We start from the raw sequence: 17,937 nt of genomic DNA, 5'->3' as shown, positions 1-17,937 counted from the left end.
CAGTTGGTAAAGAATCTGCCTGCAATGCAGGAGACCCGGGTTTGATTCCTGGGTCAGGAAGATCCTCTGGAAAAGGAAATGGCAACCCACTCTAGTACTCTTGCCTGGAGAATTCCATGGACAGAGGAGGCTGGCAGGCTATGGTCCATGGGATTACAAAGAGTCAGACACGACTGTAAGAATAACTTTTACTTTTTGCTTTTGGGGGAAGGTGGCTGAATAGGTGAGAAGAGGAACTTATAAGATATCAGACCAGATCATTCTAGAAACTGCATCCAAAGAAAGTATAATGAGAAAGAGGAAACATCATAACCCAGAACTCCTGGCAGAGGCACTGCTGTGAGTACCAGGGCAGACTAGAGTGTGCTCAGCACATGGGGTCTCCTGGGAGGACACCAGGCAGTGAAAAGGCAGAGGGGCCCAGACAGTGACGTCTGCATGGAGACCCTTGTGTTTCCAGACCCTCCCAGTGTGAAGTAAAAATCCACAGACCATCACAGCCTATTTCACTTGGTTGGATTTCTTATAGAAACTGCTGTAAAGGGAGAGATGGATGTTAAACCTTCTGAGAGGAGTAGAGGCTGTGGGGAACCAAAGGGAGGGTCCAGATAGGCACTGGCCTGTGGGCAGGAATTCCCACTGTCTGAGAGGGAGGAAGCCCTGGCTGACCCCTTGGTTACATGAGAGGGATGAAGGAGGAACTGTCTGCTATAACATGTTACCAGTGTCAGCACTCAAGAGAGGGCAGGCTGGGTCCAGTCTCCTGGAACAAGGCTGGCTGGAGCAAGGTAACGGACAGATCTCGGCGCTGGCGGGAGACCCTGAATGGGGACCCGGGGCTCTGACCAGGGTGAGTCAAACTGAGCATGTGAGTGGGGATCCATATGTGGGAGGTGTTGGCCAGGACAGAGGAGTCTTAGAAACCCAAGCAGAATAAGCCAGCTAGGCAGCGTTACCTGCAGTTACTTAGAGGGTTCTCCTAAAGGATTCATGGGCTCATTCACCAACTCTGTCTCTGACTTAAATATTTCACATTCTATTGATTCTTTGGATGAAAAAACTGATGTGCAGTTTCAATATCATCTTATTTAATTTTGAAGCACTGCAGAGACGGGAGGAGTCATTAAGACCATCTTGAAAGAGCCTAAGACAGGGACAGGAATTGACATCACATCAACATGGAAATGGACAGAGCGTGATGTCTGATTGGAGGGCATCACAGTGAGCAGCGGGCCAGTCTTTGCTGCAGTGCTTGGGCTTCTCATTGTGGTGACTTCTCTTGTTGTGGAGCATGGGCTCTAGTCACATGGGTTTTAGTAGTTGCAACCTGCGGGCTCAGTAGTTGTGGCTCCCAGGACATAGAGCACAGGCTCAATAGTTGTGGCACACAGGCTTAGTTGCTCTGCAACCTGTGGAATTCTCCTGGACCAAGGATCAAACCCATGTCCCTTGCATTGGCAGGTGAACACCTATCCAATGCACCACCAGTCAAGTCCAAGAACAGATACTTTTTGAGAGCAGTTTAGAACAAATTCATACATAACAACTCCCAACCTTGATCTAAAAAGAGCTTGTGTCATGATTTAGAGGAAGGGGTACTGCACTGGTTATTTACTGCTGCATAACAGAGTATGACAAAATTATTGACTTAAAACAATATTTATTATTTCACAGTTTGTATGGATCAGAAGCTTGGACATGGCTTACTTAACTGAGGCCTCTGTTTCAAGGTTTGCAATCAAGGTACCAGCTGGGCTGCAGAACTCTCAAGGCTCAGCTGGTGAATATCCAGTTCCATATTCACTGGCTTGATATTGACAAGATTCAGTTTCCTGTGGATTGTTGGCCAGAGGAAGCCCTCAGTTTCTTGCAATGTGGGCCTCTTCCAAGGGCAACTGACAACATGGTGTCTAACATCTATCAGAATGAGGAAGAGAGAGCAAGAGGAGACAAGCAAATCAGAAATTGGAGTCTTTTATAACCTAGCCTTGGAAGTGGCATTCCATCATTTGCTAGCACAGGTCACAGGTCCAGCCCACTCTCAAGAGTCCAGCCCACCCTCAAACACACATAGGTGGAGAGTTGGGGATCAGTTTATAAGCTGTTTAGCACAAGCCGTAAAACACAGAACAATGAGCTCTATTAAAAATCTTTCAATCTGGGGAAACATCAAAGGTGGATTCTGAAGTTGTAGGCAAAGGGGAGTGTGAAAGCATGGGTAAAAGGAGATTCCTTCTGTTTAGGCATCAACAGTGGGGGAATGAGAACATATTCCAGTTGGTGGCAAAGTAGAAACACTGGTGGGATTTCTCAAGAAACATGTGAGATATCTGCTGGGCAAACAATTATAAGATTAAAACCCGCTTTGCTGTTAATGGTTCATTAATCAGAATTCTTTTGCATCTTGAAAATCTAGGGGGTTAGAAGTCACAGCTGCATGCAGGCTCTCTCCACAAGGATCTTATATACAGCTTCTGATAGTTCCCAACTCTCAGCCTCTTGTTTAATAATCCCCCAATATTTCTGTCTGTAACACACACCCAAGCCACAAAAGGACTGGTTGTCCTAACTTCTGTAGTGGGCATGTGCCCACTATGCAGTGCCATCACTTTGCCAACAAAGGTCTGTACAGTCAAAGTTATGGTTTTTCCAGTAGTCATGCATGGATGTGAGAGTTGAACCATAAAGAAGGCTGAAGTGAAGTGAAATGAAAGTAGCTCAGTTATGTCTGACTCTTTGTGACCCCCTGGACAATTATACAGTTCATGGAATTCTCCAGGCCAGAATACTGGAGTGGATAGCCATTCCCTTCTCCAGGGGATCTTCCCAACCCAGGGATGGAACCCAGGTCTCCCGCATTGCAGGTGGATTCTTTACCAGCTGAGCCATAAGGGAAGCCCAAGAATACTGGAGTGGGTAGGCTATCCCCTCTCCAGCAGATCTTCCCAACTCAGTAATCAACCAGGGTCTCCTGCATTGAAGGCGGATTTTTAAGAACAAGGCTGAGCACCAAAGAATTGATGCTTTTGAACTGTGGTGTTGGAGAAGACCCTTGAGAGTCCCTTGGACTACAAGGCGATCAAACCAGCCCATCCTAAAGGAGATCAATCCTGAATATCCGTTGGAAGGACAGATGCTGAAGCTGAAGCTCCAATATTTCGGTCACCTGTTGTGAAGAGCTGACTCATTAGAAAAGACCCTGTTGCAGGGAAAGATTGAAGGCAAGAAGAGACAGGGACAACAGAGGATGAGATGGCATCACCGACTCAATGGACATGAATGTGAGCAAGCTCTGGGAGATGGTGATGAACAGGGAAGCCTGGAGTGCTGCAGTCCATGTGGTCACAAAGAGTCGGACAGGACTGAGTGACTGCACAATGACAACAACAGCAGCACCAGTCATTGTGTCCAGGAGGGTGCAGTGTCATGACTGGCCTACCTGGAGACTAATCTTACTTGTAGAACTAAAGGCTGAGGGCACGGCTTGCAGTCATTCATACGGTCCCCCAGATAGTTCCACTTTCCTTCCAAGCACCCAGTAGGATTGCAATTCTCTTTCATTGGGATAACTCATGGCCATGTGACTTTGACCAATGAAAGGGAGCAGAAGGGATGGATGTCACTTTAAAAAATAACATTCTTATTGAGATGTAATTCACAAACCATAAAACACACTCTCTTCAACTGTACAGTTCAGTGGATTTCAGTATATTCACAGAGTTGTTCACTTATCTCCTCCATCCGGTTCTGGAAAGTTTTCTTCACTCCAAAGTGAAAACTAATGTTCAGCAGCAGTTGCTCTACCACCAGCGCCTGTCCAATGCTAATTTATTTTCTGTCTCTACAGACTTGCCTGTTCTGGATGCTTCATACAATGTGTGGCCTTTCATGACTGGCTTCTTTCACTGAACATAATGATTCCAAGGTCATCCCAGTTGTAGTAGAATCAGTATTTCACTCCTTTCTATGGATGAATAATATTTCAGTGTATGGATTTACTGCATTTTGTTTATCCATTCATTCACTGATGGACACTTTAGTTGTTTCCACTTTTAGCTGTTATGAATAATGCTGCTATGAACATTTGTTTATAGGTTTTTGTTCTTTTCATTTCTTTTGCATATATACTCAGGTGTGAGATTGCTGGGTGATGTGGTAACTCTATGTTTATCTTTCTAAGGAACTGCTAAGCTGTTTTCTAAAGCAGCTGAACTATTTTACATTCCACCAGCAGTGTATAAGTGTTTCAGTTTCTCCACCAACACTTACAATTTTCTGTCTTTTAAATTTAACTATCCTTGTGAGCACATTGTTACGATTTTGGTTTGCATTTCTTTAATGACTGGTCATAGCAAACACCCTCTTCCAACAACACAAGAGAAGACTCTACACATGGACATTACCAGATGGTCAATACTGAAATCAGATTGATTATATTCTCTGCAGCAAAAGATGGAGAAGCTCTATACAGTCAATGAAAACAAGACCAGGAGCTGACTGTGGCTCAGATCATGAACTCCTAATTACCAAATTCAGACTCAAATTGAAGAAAACAGAAAAACTGCTAGACCATTCAGGTATGACCTCAATCAAATCCCTTATGATTATACAGTGGAAGTGAGAAATAGATTTAAGGCCTAGATCTGATAGATGGAGTGCCTGATGAATTATGGAATGAGGTTTGTGGCATTGTACAGGAGATAGTGTCAAGACCATCCCCATGGAAAAGAAATGCAAAAAAGCAAAATGGCTGTCTGGAGAAGCCTTACAAATAGCTGTGAAAAGAAGAGAAGTGAAAAACTAAGGAGAAAAGGAAAGATATAAGCATCTGAATGCAGAGTTTCAAGGAATATCAAGAAGAGATAAGAAAGCCTTCTTCAGCAATCAATGCAAAGAAATAGAGGAAAAGAACAGAATGGGAAAGACTAGAGATCTCTTCAAGAAAATTAGAGATACCAAGGGAACATTTCATGCAAAGATGGGCTCGATAAAGGACAGAAATGGTGTGGACCTAACAGAAGCAGAAGATATTATGAAGAGATGGCAAGAATACACAGAAGAACAGTACAAAAATGATCTTCATGACCCAGATAATCACGATGGTGTGATCACTCATCTAGAGCCAGACATCCTGGAATGTGAAGTCAAGTGGGCCTTAGAAAGCATCACTATGGACAAAGCTAGTAGAGGTGATGGAATTCCAGTGAAGCTATTTCAAGTCCTGGAAGATGATGCTGTGAAAGTGCTGCACTCAATATGCCAGCAAATATGGGAAACTCAGCAGTGGCCACAGGACTGTAAAAGGTCAGTTTCCATTCCAATCCCAAAGAAAGGCAATGCCAAAGAATGCTCAAACTACTGCACAATTGCACTCATCTCACATGCTAGTAAAGTAATGCTCAAAATTCTCCAAGCCAGGCTTCAGCAATACGTGAACCATGAACTTCCTGATGTTCAAGCTGGTTTCAGAAAAGGCAGAGGAACCAGAGATCAGATTGCCAACATCCGCTGGATCATGGAAAAAGCAAGAGAGTTCCAGAAAAACATCTATTTCTGCTTAATTGACTATGCCAAAGCCTTTGACTGTGTGGATCACAATAAACTGTAGAAAATTCTGAAAGAGATGGGAATACCAGACCACCTAACCTGCCTCTTGAGAAATCTGAATGCAGGCCAGGAAGCAACAGTTAGAACTGGACATGGAACAACAGACTGGTTCCAAATAGGAAAAGGAGTATGTCAGGGCTGTATATTGTCACCCTGCTTATTTAACTTCTATGCAGAGTACATCATGAGAAACGCTGGACTGGAAGAAACACAAGCTGGAATCAAGATTGCTGGGAGAAATATCAACAACCTCAGATATGCAGATGACACCACCCTTATGGCAGAAAGTGAAGAGGAACTCAAAAGCCTCTTGATGAAAGTGAAAGAGGAGAGTGAAAAAGTTGGCCTAAAGCTCAACATTCAGAAAACGAAGATCATGGCATCCGGTCCCATCACTTCATGGGAAATAGATGGGGAAACAGTGGAAACAGTATCAGACTTTATTTTTTTGGGGCTCCAAGATCACCGCAGATGGTGATTGCAGCCATGAAATTAAAAGACGCTTACTCCTTGGAAGAAAAGCTATGACCAACCTAGATAGCATATGCAAAAGCAGAGACATTACTTTGCCGACTAAGGTCTGTCTAGTCAAGGCTATGGTTTTTCCTGTGGTCACGTATGGATGTGGGAGTTGGACTGTGAAGAAGGCTGAGCACCGAAGAATTGATGCTTTTGAACTGTGGTGTTGGAGAAGGCTCCTGAGGGTCCCTTGGACTGCAAGGAGATCCAACCAGTCCATTCTAGAAGAGATCAGCCTTTGGATTTCTTTGGAAGGAATGATGCTAAAGCTGAAACTCTAGTACTTTGGCCACCTCATGCAAAGAGCTGACTCATTGGAAAAGACTCTGATGTTGGGAGAGTTTGGGAGCAGGAGGAGAAGGGGATGACAGAAGATGAGATGGCTGGATGGCATCACTGACTCGATGGGCGTGAGTCTGAGTGAACTCCGGGAACTGGTGATGGACAGGGAAGCCTGGTGTGCTGCCATTCTTGGGGTCGCAAAGAATTGGACATGACTGAGTGACTGAACTGAACTGAACTGAATTTTATTTATTTTTTCTTTTATTTGTGTCATAAAGAAGGCAACATTTTTGTTAGTATCATACATACCTGAGATCATGAAAATTTAATCCTATTTTAAGAGTTTTATAATTTTAGCTTTTTCGTTTAATTTTGCATGTTAATTTTACATTTTTATTTTATATTTTACATTTAGTTTACATTTAGGTCTATAACCCATTTTGGATTAATTTTTCTATACAGTGTGAGGTAGTTATTCAACTTTATTCTTTTTTATGTGAATATCTAATTATCACAACACCACGTTAAAGAGACCATTTTCCAAATTGATATAAGTGTAAAGATTTAATTCTGGGTTCTCAATTCAGTTTTATTGATGTTTAGCCTTCTGCTAGTAAATGTGTATACTTCCTTAGTAATTTTTTCAAAGAATAACTTTTAAATAATTTTATTTATTTATTTGTTTGTTTTCAGTTGCACTGGGTCTCTGCTGTGTTGCACAGTCTTTCTCTAGTTACAAGGAGGGGGCTACTGTTTGTGTGGTGTGCTGGCTTCTCACTGCAGTGGCTTCTCTCTTTGGAGCACAGGCTCTAGGCATGAGGGCTTCAGTAGTTGCAGTGTGCAAGCTCAGCAGTTGTGGCACACCAGCTTTGATTTTCCACAGCATGGGGAGCCTTCCTGGCCAGGGACTGAGCCCATGTTCCCTGCATTGGCAGGTTGATTCTACCCACTGTGCCACTAGGGAAGTCCATCCTTAGCAAGTTTGAAGTCAGTGCACATTTGCCACACTTTATTTCTCTGCTTCTCCATTGCTCCAGATAAGGACTGAAATAGTAACCTGAGTTCCAGAGGAAAGAGAACGTGGAGAAAAGCTTGGAACCTAAGCACTCCGGACACGGTGTGAGTGAGAATTCAACTTTTGCTTGAATTTACTAATATCCAGGATTATGTGCAGGCCTGTTCTGAAAAATTCAACACTAAAATTGACACTCCACATAGAGGGAGGGTGAAGACCCCAGAAAAGTCTAAAAAAGAAAATGAGGAAGCATGCTGGTCAAGCAGAACTTCAGCTATAGTTTTAAACCCCAAAGGCTATGAACTTGCAATAAGTGTGTTCTATATTTTTTGATGTAACCTGGGAAAATCTCAGTTACCTTACCAATATTAATACTCAAAACTGGTTACTATGTCCTGAGTACTGGGGTAATAGGGACTTGCTGTGTAATATGGCATTTATACCCTCAGGATCTTACATTCTAATTGGGAAGGTTGAATGAATACAAAGAATACAAAGAACCATACAAGCTACGTAATAAGTGATGGTAGAGAGATTTAAGAAGAAAATCTAGGATGGTTAAGAAAGATTTCATTGTGTTATGATTTAAGTTGTTCCTGCAGGGAAAAGAAGGATTTAGACCATCAAGAAGGAAGGTATATAAAAAGTCAGCAGAGGGGCATACAAAGTAGTGCCAACTTACTTGGGAGACAATTAATAAACATATCAGTTTACCTGGAACAAGAAAATCTTTTGAAAGTAATCAGAAGAAGAGTTTGGAGGGAAAATTGAAGAGTCTGTGAATGATGAGTCTAAGTTTTATTCTGAGGTAGTGGGAAAGCATACAAACTTTTTTGGAAGAAAAATTACGTTTTGGTGAAATTAATCTTATGGCACTGACATTAGAAACAGAAAAGGTACGTCTACTTCATCACCTCTGAAATGACTGCAGACCAAGGCCTCTCTTTAATGTATCAAGTAAATTCATCATTACAGTCTTGCACAGATTTGGAAGTGTCAGTTGCTTAACTACTGTTGTCTAAGCTAGAAATATTTCAGGCTAGTGTAACAGTTCAGTTCAGTCCAGTCGCTCAGTCGTGTCCGACTCTTTGCGACCCCATGAATCGCAGCACGCCAGGCCTCCCTGTCCATCACCAGTTCCCGGAGTTCACTCAGACTCACGTCCATCGACTTCGTGATGCCATCAAGCCATCTCATCCTCTGTCGTCCCCTTCTCCTCCTGCCCCCAATCCATACCAGCATCAGAGTCTTTTCCAGTGAGTCAACACTTTGCATGAGGTGGCCAAAGTACTGGAGTTTCAGCTTTAGCATCATTCCTTCCAAAGAAATCCCAGGGCTGATCTCCTTCAGAAGGGACTGGTTGAATCTTCTTGCAGTCCAAGGGAATCTCAAGAGTCTTCTCCAACACCACAGTTCAAAAGCATCAATTCTTCGGCGCTCAGCTTTCTTCACAGTCCAACTCTCACATCCATACATGACCACTGGAAAAACCAGAGCCTTGACTAGATGGACCTTAGTCGGCAAAGTAATGTCTCTGTTTTTGAATATGCTATCTAGGTTGGTCGTAACTTTTCTTCCAAGGAGTAAACGTCTTTTAATTTCATGGCTGCAATCACCATCTGCAGTGATTTTGGAGCCCCCCCAAAATAAAGTCTGACACTCTTTCCACTGTTTCCCCATTTATTTCCCATGAAGTGATGGGACTGGATGCCATGATCTTCGTTTTCTGAATGTTGAGCTTTAAGCCAACTTTTTCACTCTCCTCTTTCACTTTCATCAAGAGGCTTTTGAGTTCCTCTTCACTTTCTGCCATAAGGGTGGTGTCATCTGCATATCTGAGGTTATTGATATTTCTCCCAGCAATCTGTAACAGAATACCATAAACTGAAATTTTGAAATTGGAGTCTCTCAGTCGTGACATCAGCAGATGGTCAACACCGAAATCAGGTTGATTATATTCTTTGCAGCCAAAGATAGAGAAGCTCTATACAGCCAGCAAAAACAAGACCAGGAGCTAACTGTGGCTCAGATCATGAACTCCTTATTGCCAAATTCAGACTTAAATTGAAGAAAGTAGGGGAAACCACTAGGCCATTCAGGTATGACCTAAACCAAATCCCTTACGATTATACAGTGGAAGTGAGAAATAGATTTAAGGGACTAGATCTGACAGACAGAGTGCCTGATGAACTATGGACGGATGTCCCTGACATTGTACAGCAGACAGGGATTAAGACCATCCCCATGGAAAAGACATGCAAAAAAAGCAAAACGGCTGTCTGGGGAGGCCTTACAAATAGCTGTGAAGAGAAGAGAAGTGAAAAGCAAAGGAGAAAAGGAAAGATATAAGCATCTGAATGTAGAGTTCCAAAGAATAGCAACAAGAGATAAGAAAGCCTTCCTCAGCTATCAATGTAGAGGAAAATAGATCAAAATAGAGGAGAACAACAGAATGGGAAAGACTAGAGATCTCTTCAAGAAAATTAGAGATATCAATGGAACATTTCATGCAAAGATGGGCTCAATAAAGGACAGAAATGGTATGGACCTAACAGATGCAGAAGATATTAAGAAGCGGTGGCAAGAATACACAGAAGAATTGTACAAAAAAGATCTTCACGACTCAGATAATCATGATGGTGTGATCGCTCACCTAGAGCCAGACATCCTGGAATGTGAAGTCAAGTTGGCCTTAGAAAGCATCACTATGAACAAAGCTAGTGGAGGTGATGGGATTCCAGGGGAGCTATTTTAAGTCCTGGAAGATGATGCTGTGAAAGTGCTATACTCAATATGCCAGCAAATCTGGAAACTCAGCAGTGGCTACAGGACTGGAAAAGGTCAGTTTTCATTCCAATCCCAAAGAAAGGCAATGCCAAAGAATGCTCGAACTACCACACAATTGCACTCATCTCACACGCTAGTAAAGTAACACTTGAAATTCTCTAAGTCAGGCTTCAGCAGTACCTGAGCCGTGAACTTCCAGATGTTCAAGCTGGATTTAGAAAAGGTAGAGGAACCAGAGATCAAATTGCCAGCATCTGCTGAATCATGGAACAAACAAGAGAGTTCCAGAAAAACATCTATTTCTGCTTTATTGACTAAGCCAAAGCCTGTGACTGTGTGGATCACAATAAACTGTGGAAGATTCTGAAAGAGATGGGAATACCAGATCACTTGATCTGCCTCTTGAGAAACCTCTATGCATGTCAGGAAGCAACATTTAGAACTGGACATGGAACAACAGACTGGTTCCAAATAGGAAAAGGAGTATGTCAGGGCTGTATATTGTCACCCTGCTTATTTAACTTATATGCAGAGGACATCATGAGAAACCCTGGGCTGGAAGAAACGCAAGCTGGAATCAAGATTGCCGGGAGAAATATCAATAACCTCAGATATGCAGATGACACCACCCTTATGGCAGAAAGTGAAGAGGAACTCAAAAGCCTCTTGATGAAAGTGAAAGTGGAGAGTGAAAAAGTTGGCTTAAAGCTCAACATTCAGAAAACGAAGATCATGGCATCTGGTCCCATCACTTGATGGGAAATAGATGGGGAAACAATAGAAACAGTGTCAGACTTTTATTTTTGGGGGCTCCAAAGTCACTGCAGATGGTGATTGCAGCCATGAAATTAATAGACGTTTACTCCTTGGAAGGAAAGTTATGACCAATCTAGATAGCATATTCAAAAGCAGAGACATTACTTTGCCAACAAAGGTCCGTCTAGTCAAGGCTATGGTTTTTCCAATGGTCATATATGGATGTGAGTGTTGGAATGTGAAAAAAGCTGAGCAGCAAAGAATTGATGCTTTTGAACTGTGGTGTTGGAGAAGACTCTTGAGAGTCCCTTGGACTGCAAGGAGATCCAACCAATCCATTCTAAAGGAGATCAGTCCTGAGTGTTCATTGGAGGGACTGAAGCTGAAACTTCAATACTTTGGCCACCTCATGCGAAGAGTTGACTCATTGGAAAAGACTGTGATGCTGGGAGGGACTGGGGGCAGGAGGATGCCGAGGGCTAGCGTGAGGAACTCTGCCCATGGCAAAGGTCATGAGGAAGGAGGCTTGGCATACGCAAAGGCATGATCAAGCCTCAGGAAACCCCCTGTTTCCGAGCATCTACCCCAAAACCAGAGTCTGTTTTATGCTCTCACCTACACCTCTGACTTTACGGGGGGCTCTCTCCCATAACCGTTTTTCTTGGAAAAGGAGTAAACGTGCAGCTCCAAGGCAATAAAAATTCCTGGGCGTGACAAGAGTGTTTCAGCTTATGGACTCCTCTGAAGGTTATCTAGCCCACCTGTATAGGTTCGTCTGGCCACATGTGATTGTTTACAGCCTCCCAATCTGAGAGGCATGAGATGTTTTAGACTTACTAAAGGCAAATTCTTTTGGGGAGTTGGACATTATCAGTATAGTGGGTTGGTTAGGAATTATATTGGTGAAGGGTTTTTCATTTGTTGTGTCAATAATTGCTGCTAATTCCCTGCTCTGGGTGGGACAAGGATGTCTCAGGTCAAACCTCTCTGCTGACAGACTAGCTTGTGTGACAGGATTATCCATACTCCTGCCACATGATGGTTTACTACCTCTTAACCATAAACAGCACAGAGAGTTTTGGAGTATTGAGAGTCTTAATTAGCATAGGGCTTTTCTCATTGTTGAGTCAATGATTGCCGCCAGGCCTCCATATCCTTAGGCACCTGGGAATATATTAATCAATGTATTTGGAATATAGAAAAGGAAATATAGTAGTTTTAAGGTTAGCAATACTAGACTTTTGGAGTTAAGGAATTAGTGTACTTTGTTATAAATCACTGTGTCCTTGCTATGTAAAAATGTAACTTTATCACTATCTTAAGACTAAATAGATCTTAAGGGGAACATTGATGAAAGGATTTTCACTTGTTGGGCTGATGTTTGCTGCTAAATCTCCATGTTCCCTGCCCTTGTAATGAATATAACCAGCATTTAGGAGAAATAAGTACTAACCTTTAAGCATATAGGAGAAATAAATATTAACCTTTAAGATTAATCATGTTAACCTTGGGTTAAATAAATTCCTTTCTTGATTGTAACTCACTACACTCTCACCCTATAGGAATGCAAGTTTATTTGGAGGGTGGTGCCTGCTTTAAGAAAAAACACCCTTGGAAAAAATAAGTTTTTGTTTATCAGAAAGAAAGGATCATAAAATGTCAGCAGGTCTCACTCATGGCCAGAAGATGATGTAATATCCCTAAGAGCTTTTTTTATACATTTATGTGAAGCACCTGATTTTGATAAAGGTCAGGACTGCTGACCCCTGCATGACTCTGTATTCATCCCTATATGTAACAAAAGGTATATAAGCAAACCCCAAAATACTGAAATCGGATCAGTTTCCAGAAAGACTGATACCCCTATGTCGCTTCTTTCTTGCTCCCTGTTTCTCTGGCTGAATTCCAAGTTATTCAGCCTCTTTTTCTCCACTAATTTTCCTACTATACTATCCGTTTCTAATCTCTCTATAGATCTGTAATTAAATATGTATTTTTCCAAGGACGCCGACTCCATCCCCACCTTCAAATCACTCTGGATCCACTGGGGCTGGACCCCGGCAGGAGGAGAAGGGGACGACAGAGGATGAGATGGTTGGATGGCATCACCGACTTGATGGACATGAGTTTGGGTGAACTCCAGGTGTTGGTGATGGACAGGGAGTCCTGGTGTGCTGCAATTCATGGAGTCGCAGTTGGACACGACTGAGCGACTGAACTGAACTGAACTGTCGTGTTTAACTCTTTGTAACCCTGTGGATTGTAGCCTAACAGGCTCTTCCATCCATGGGATTTTCCAAGCAGGACTACTGGAGTGGGCTGCCATTTTCTTCTTCAGTGGATCTTCCCAACCCAGGGATTGAACCCGGCTCTCCTGCATTGCAGACAGGGGCTTTACCATCTGAGCCCCCAGGTAAGCCCATAGACTGGGTAGCTAATAAACAACAGAAACTTATTCCTCACCATTCTAGAGGCTCGGTAGTTCAAGATCAGGGTGCCAGGAGATTCAGTGCCTGATGAGAGCTCAGATCCTGGTTCATAGATGATGCCTTCTCACTGTGTTCCCACAAGGCAGAAGCAGAGAGGAGGGATCTGGAGCCTTTTTCATGAGGACACTAATCCCATTATGAGGGTTTCATCCTCATGACCTAATCATTTCCCAGGGGCTCCAACTTCAAATACCATCACATTGTAATTACTCCTGCCACATGATGGTTTACTACATATGAATTTTGTGACACATCCAACATATGAATTTTGTGACACATTTTGAATTTTGTGACACATCCAACATATGAATTTTGTGACACAAAATTTCTGTCCATAGTGATTACCGTCTAATAATGAAATTTTCTATATTGGATAGTATAGTCCAGTGCCTGAATGATAATATATATTAAAATGGTTTTAAAAAGTACATACAGAGTGTGGGGCTTTAAATTTTTGGATCTATCAGGCCTTGAAACTGATTCCAGAGACAAATAGTAAACTTTAATAGTGAAGGAAATGAAAGACTCAACCATCTGACTGTGGCATTTCTGAGCCATTTTGAGTGAGAATTGGCAAATATTTTCCTAACTGTCAAGTCTAAGAAACATGCAGATTCTGTGTAAGTGAATACAGCAGTGAACCTGTGTCTCTGTTAAAGATAAATAAAATAAGCTGATTTTAAATTTCTAAAGGGAACTTAAACCACCTGCTAAGTTGTAGAATTTAATTTGCAGCATGAATACTTGGCAATGTGACACTTCTTTCATAGCTTATTTTCTGTTTTAATGAAAATGTTCACAATGCTTTGGTTCCATCTGTTAGAGAGAGTGAAAACAACTAACTGCTTTTCAAACAACAACAACAAAAAATACAGCTTTCTAGAAAACTATATCTAGTGCCACCAAAATGTACAGTTATTTGTAAATTTTAAACTTCTGCCTCACTTCTAAAAAAATGTTGTCGTAATTCCATTGCATCTTGGACTCAACATATAAATAATTTATGCAAAAATTTTAAATTTAAATTATTCCCCCACACTCCAAATGCAAACAAATGCTTTCAAAGTTATTGTGACCATGAATCTTATTGCAGCAGACTTCCAATTTTCATTATAACAATTTGTAAGCAAATATTTAGTTATTTTTATAAGCCACAAATCTGGCTGGGGGAGAAAATGATATGTAATAAATAAAAACTGTGCATATAACAAAGTATGTTTGTTGTTACATTTCCAGATTGGAGGTAACAATAAGCTATAATACAACAGCCTCCCTACTTTATTGATTAAATTTCCATAGCTTTTTTCCTCAGAGTAGATCCAAGTTTTATAACATTTCAACAAGAGTTACTTCTCGGTTGTAACTCCAGCATTTACCATTGTGTTGGCATGTGGTAGGCACAAAGTACACGGTGGCTGAGTCAAAGACATTCAACAGTCGTCAATGTTATATCAAGGAAAGGCAATGAGGGTGAGACACAGAGGGGAGAACAAAATGGAAGGAAAAGAAAAGAAGCAGAGGGTCCCCCAGTCTCTGTCCCATGGACTCACCTCAGACTTTGGCTTTGGGTTTTTTTTTTCTTTAACTTTAACTTCGAAATGCTCCCTGTTGTGCCAGGTGGAGGACTAAGGCTGAGAATGACCCATTGGTGACAGGGTATGGGGGGTGGGGGTCCTTTAGATCTGTTATACTTGCAGAAATGTAGAATTATGAAAGTCTCATTTTGTCTTGCATTTGATTCAAGATGTCCTGGTTTTGTTTCAGTTCAGTATGTGTTGAGAATTAGTCTCACTGAATACTAGCTTTAGATATTTGAGTTTAAGCCTAGGCACTATAAAAGTAAAGACTCTGAGACCCATGAAGTTGAATAACCAGCTAAATATCCACTGAACAGGAAATATATTTTATTAATGTAAACTAAGGAACTATTTACTTTAGAACATCCCAAATTCTATATAATTTTAAAGTTCAAATAAAAAGAAAATAAACAATAAATTTACTCTTTTACTGAGTCATTTCCTAATGATAACAAAAGTTATGTCTCATTGCCAAGAGGTAAATACTTGGTAGTGAGGTCTAGGCTTGCGGACTAGGTTCTAATCACTTAATACTTGGAAACATTTTACAATCTGTTTGATCTCAAATATCCTTCTCTGAAAAATGGGTATAATAATTATCCTATCTGGTTCATAGGATTTGGATAGGATGAAGAAAAAAATAAGAGCATGGGTCAAATTGTGAGCATGGGTCAAAGTGTTTTGTCAATTGTATGCTGTTAAAGTAAGGTATCTTTGGCAGTGTAGTTGCAGTGGTATTAGTTGCAACACTCTGAACCTTTCCATAGGAATCAACTGCAGGTAAATCTCACTCATTGAAACTGTTGATCAGAAAAATATACTTATACAGAATTGACTAAAAGATACTATGGAAAAAAGATAAAAATGATTCTTGATATAAGAACAGAATGCTTTCCAAAAATAATGCCATGGAGTAGTTGATACTTGGTAGTAAGCACTTCATGGTGAATATTTTTTAATGGTAAAAGAAATAATTATTTCTGTGAAATAAACCACAAAGAAATTGATAGCTTACAGTGAATGATGTCAGATCCATAATGTCGGAAGAAGATTTGGCTTTGGGACCAGGGACCAGGCTTGATCACTCAAGAGCTTTTGTGTAGCAGAGTTTTATTAAAGTGAACAAGGGACAGAGAAAGCTTTTGATGTAGACATCAGAAGGGGGATGGCTAGTGCGCCCCTCGCTGATCTTAGCAAGGGAGTTACATAATTTTTCAATTGGATATTACAGTAAATCAAAAGAATGTCTCAAGGTTGTAAGGGTCTTACCAGACCCACTCCCACAATATACATTTTAAGAAGACAGGATTAATCAGAAGGGTCTTAAGTAGGAGAAATATTCCCTCAAGCAGGATACACAGTTGTTATATAATCCTTAGTACAGAGTTTAAGATGAGTTGTTTTATTGTGTAATCATCAGTTCTGGGCTTAAAGAAAAAAAAAACATTTCATGTGATTAAGATGAAGGAATGTAGAAACAAAGTTTCTCCTTTTCTCCTTCTTGAGAGTCCCAGACCCCTTTCTCCTCCTTGGGGACCCCAGATTTCTTATCAACCTACCTAAGAACTGACTCTCTCAAAATGAACTTAGTTGAGTACAAAGATCTTGAGCTCACCTCCATCCATGAGCACATCAAAATTACAACTATTTATAGAGCAACTCTGTGATCAGATTGGCTAGTTTTCTGTGATTATGGTTTCAGTGTGTCTGCCCTCTGATGCCCTCTTGCAACAGCTACCGTTTTACTTGGGTTTCTCTTCCCTTGGATGTGGGGTATCTCTTCACGGCTCCTGCAGCAAAGCGCAGCCGCTGCTCCTTTCCTTGGACTAGGGGTATCTCCTCATGGCCACCCCTTCTGACCTTGGATGTGGAGTAGCTCCTCTCGACCCTCCCCGCCCAACCACCACCACTCCTTGGATGTGGGGTTGCTTCTCTTGGCCACCTCCCCTGACCTCTGGCATGAGGTAGGTCCTCTTGGCCACTGCCCCTGAACTCGGGAGTGTGGTACCTTGTCTCAGCCACAGCCCCTGACCTCGGATGTGGGGTAGCTCCTCTTGGCCACTCCCGTGCTGCATCCTGGCACTTTTGGTCGCCGCCCCTGACCTTGGGAGAGGGGTGACTGTACTTGGCCACGCTTCTGTGTGGTCTGTTGCAGCCGGAAGTCCATAATCACAGAAAACTAGCCAATCTGATCACACGTACCACAGCCTTGTCTAACTCAATGAAACTAAGCCATGCCGTGTGGGGCCACCCAAGAAGGGAGGGTCATGGTGGAGAGGTCTGACAGACTGTGGTCCACTGGAAAAGGGAATGGCAAACCACTTCAGTATTCTTGCCTTGAGAACCCCATGAACAGTATGAAAAGGCAAAATGATAGGATACTGAAAGGGGAACTCCCTGGGATGGTAAGTGCCCAACATGTTACTGGAGATCAGTGGAGAAATAACTCCAGAAAGAAAGAAAGGATGGAGCCAAAGCAAAAACAATACCCAGTTGTGGATGTGACTGGTGATAGAAGCAAGGTCTGATGCTGTAAAAGCAATATTGCATAGGAACCTGGAATGTCAGGTCCATGAATCAAGCAAACTGGAAGTGGTCAAACAAGAGATGGCAAGAGTGAACGTCAACATTCTAGGAATCAGCAAACTAAAATGGACTGGAATGGGTGAATTTAACTTAGATGACCATTATATCTACTATTGCGGGCAGGAATCCCTTAGAAGAAATGGAGTAGCCATCATTGTCAACAAAAGGGTCTGAAATGCTGTACTTGGATGCAAGCTCAAAAATGACAGAATGATCTCTGTTCATTTCCAAGGCAAATCATTCCATATCACAGTAATCCAAGTCTATGCCCCAACCAGTAATGCTGAAGAAGCTGAAGCTGAATGGTTCTATGAAGACC

General features: G+C 41.8%; 1 pseudogene; it reads right to left on the bottom strand.

The window, feature by feature from the left end:
* Positions 1-17,199, bottom strand: part of LOC128057871 (ubiquitin carboxyl-terminal hydrolase 10-like) — a 180,166-nt pseudogene extending 162,967 nt beyond the window's left edge.
* Positions 17,200-17,937: the final 738 nt, after the last annotated feature.

This window comes from Budorcas taxicolor, chromosome 12, assembly GCF_023091745.1.
Source record: "Budorcas taxicolor isolate Tak-1 chromosome 12, Takin1.1, whole genome shotgun sequence".
Taxonomy (NCBI): Eukaryota; Metazoa; Chordata; class Mammalia; order Artiodactyla; family Bovidae; genus Budorcas; species Budorcas taxicolor.
This window is presented reverse-complemented; position numbering and strand designations above follow the sequence as displayed.